This window comes from Trachemys scripta, chromosome 9 (genome assembly GCF_013100865.1).
Source record: "Trachemys scripta elegans isolate TJP31775 chromosome 9, CAS_Tse_1.0, whole genome shotgun sequence".
NCBI lineage: Eukaryota > Metazoa > Chordata > Testudines > Emydidae > Trachemys > Trachemys scripta.
In genome coordinates, this window is record NC_048306.1 from 96,236,755 (window position 1) to 96,239,837 (window position 3,083).

At 57.1% G+C, this 3,083-nt stretch overlaps 1 long non-coding RNA gene across 1 annotated transcript in view; it reads right to left on the reverse strand.

Moving 5' to 3' along the window:
* Nucleotides 1–1,584, reverse strand: part of LOC117882351 — a 7,304-nt gene extending 5,720 nt beyond the window's left edge. The window contains exons 1-2 of the long non-coding RNA XR_004646999.1: nt 1,384–1,584; nt 801–952 (exon numbers count right to left, since the gene is read on the reverse strand). This is a non-coding gene — a long non-coding RNA (uncharacterized LOC117882351). The remainder of the gene's footprint in view (nt 1–800; nt 953–1,383) is intronic.
* Nucleotides 1,585–3,083: the final 1,499 nt, after the last annotated feature.

A 3,083-nucleotide genomic window follows, 5' to 3' on the forward strand; every position in this document is an offset into this window, starting at 1 on the left:
GAGGAACGTGATCGTTCCCCTTTATTCGACATTGGTGAGGCCTCATCTGGAATACTGTGTCCAGTTTTGGGCCCCACACTACAAGAAGGATGTGGAAAAATTGGAAAGAGTCCAGCGGAGGGCAACAAAAATGATTAGGGGTCTGGAGCACATGACTTATGAGGAGAGGCTGAGGGAACTGGGATTGTTTAGTCTCCAGAAGAGAAGAATGAGGGGGGATTTGATAGCAGCCTTCAACTACCTGAAGGGGGGTTCCAAAGAGGATGGAGCTCGGCTGTTCTCAGTGGTGGCAGATGACAGAACAAGGAGCAATGGTCTCAAGTTGCAGTGGGGGAGGTCCAGGTTGGATATCAGGAAAAACTATTTCACTAGGAGGGTGGTGAAACACTGGAATGCGTTACCTAGGGAGGTGGTGGAGTCTCCTTCCTTGGAGGTTTTTAAGGCCCGGCTTGACAAAGCCTTGGCTGGGATGATTTAGCTGGGAATTGGTCCTGCTTTGAGCAGGGGGTTGGACTAGATGACCTCTTGAGGTCCCTTCCAACTCTGATATTCTATGATTCTATGATTCTATGATTCACTTCTCCTCGGCCGCCAGGGAAATAAACCATCCCCAAGCCAATCAGGAATCCCAGGGAGGGAAGCAAGGTGGCAGTGCTTTCCAAACCACCAGCATATTTGGGACCATGCAAGGAGATAACGGAAACCTCCAGAGAGAGCGTCAATCCCGACAGGCCTCCCAGGCTCACCCTGCCAGGAGAGGGGAGTCAGCAGCCAACAGAAGCAGCCCAAAAGCCACTCACCTGCCTGAGCCTTCCCCTCGGATGACTGGCACAGGAAATTGCAGCGCTCTGGGAGAGTCTGTGCCACCATGTATGGTCTGCACAGATGTGGTCTCTCTTGGGTCTCAGCTCAGTGCCCATCACTGCGGCATCTGGGCTCCCCCTTGGTGTTGCTTTGAGCAGCAAAGGAGGGAGAAAAAATCGGACAATGGGATCACAAAGCCACAAACATTGGCAGAAGGGGGATTAGTGAGGCTGAAGTGGGACCCAGGGGCGGGTACAGGACTGGAAATGATTTTTAAGCCAGGTTTTTAGGTTGGCTCCATTTCCAGTTGATGGTGCCCTTCAGAGACAGGCAGGGTGCCCAGATACCCCACACACAAGGCCAGGAGTGACGCCTCTACCAACACAGCACGCCCTAACGCCAAGCTCTGGGCTGAAAGGAAACCGGGCATGGGCAGGAGCTCGGGGCAGCACCCCCAGAAGACCATACCCCCCCATGCCAGGCTGAGATGTAGGAGATGGGGCATGGCTTGAGGAGGAGGGATAGCACCCCCAAAAGCACAGCACCCCCTGGGAGAGACGCAATCTGCTTATTTCATACCCAAGAATGTGACTGCCTCCGTCTCGTCCAGAGCAGCCAGTGTCATTTGAATGGTATCATCCTGGCCAGTCCAGCAGGATGGGGTTGTCCCTGGGGCCCTGGCACAGCAGGGCCACTCCTAGGACAGGGCTACTCCTGCCCCAGAGTTGGAAGGTCTAAGAACGAGCCACGAGTGCCCACCTTGGCCTGAGTCAGGCAGGAGGCATCCCACCCAGCACGTCACAGGCATTAGCTAATGCTTCCTCGCTCCCTTCCCCCACGCTTATCAGCCCAGGCTCTGCTCTGGCTCAGCGCCTTCCGGGGAGACCGCTGGCTCCCCATCCCCTAGCTGATCCCAGGCTCTTACCGCCCAGCGTCCCAGAGCTGCCGGGCGAGGGCACGTCAGCAGCCGGAGGTGTTGCTGGAAGAGCCACTCTGGTGCTGACACTTTATCAGGCCCGTGTGCCTGCAGTGTGACTCCGCGCAGGGCTGGCGGGGTAGGGAGGGTCTCCAGTGGGGGCAGGGGGCCTGTTGGGGGACATTCTCCCATGTCAGCTCCTGCAGACCGGCCCTGTTGGTGACATGCTGACAGGACGGTTGCAGCACCGGCTAAGTTTAGCTCAGGAAGCAGAATGAAGCAGGTCTGACCCCAGCCTACCTCCCCCCAGCATGGCATCCGCACCTCCGAAAGCGGCTTCACATCCACCACACGCTGCTACGGCCTCTGCAGCTCACCCGGCCCGAGCCCGGGGCAGCTATGGAGCCAGGATGGACAGTTGGCCAGTGGGGTGTGCAGGCGCACAGGGGTCAGGAGCTTTGGAGAAGTTGGAGGACCCAATGAAGGGAGATTTGCTGCAGAGTGTCCCTCACAGGCATAGAACATGGACGGGTCACAACATCTTGTGCTACTCTTTTGCCTGCTTTCATCTGACGATCTCACAGCCCCCGCTAGCCCCATTGCACAGATGGGAAAACTGGGGCACAGGGAAGAGACGTGGCTTGCAGTGAGTCAGGGGCTGAGCTGGGAACAGAATCTTGGAGCCCTGGCTCCCAGCCCCCTGTAACCACTAAGAACCCAGGAGTCCTGATTCCCAGAGCATCCTCTGCTCTAACCACTAGAGAACAGCAGTTGACACTAAGGCTGGGGGGTGGGGGGAGTCGGGAAGCTGAATCCATCGTGCAGTGGGGCCTTTACACTGCAGAGAGCTTAGGTGTAGAGCTGCTCAAGGACAGAGTGGGAGCGATCCCGGCCAGATTGGAAGCCAGCCAGATGCATCCCTCTTCCTTCTTGGGCCTGTGACACTGCACATGTATCAGTCACAGCACCTGGAGAGGGGATGCTTCACCCACCATCTGCTTTCAGTACCAGGCATGTCCATCAGCCAGAACAGCTGGAGGAAACAGGCCACTGGGTCCATCTGACAGATTTCCCGAGACAGCCCCAGGGAGCTCAACATCTGGATGGGATACCTGTCCCACGGGCAGCAGCCCTTCTAGATCAGTTAATGGCCTCCTCTACAGGGGGCTCTCTGCCGGGGGGGGCTCTGTGGATACACAGCAGGGATGTGATCCCACTGATGAGCAATCCTGAACATTTAGTTCATGCTCTGGGCACACAAGCTGCCTCTCCCCAGTAGAGCATTCGACCACTGGGATTTCCATTGGGCAGCTGGCACGCTGGGCAGCCGCACCCAGAATTGCGGTACCCACCTGATTCTAAC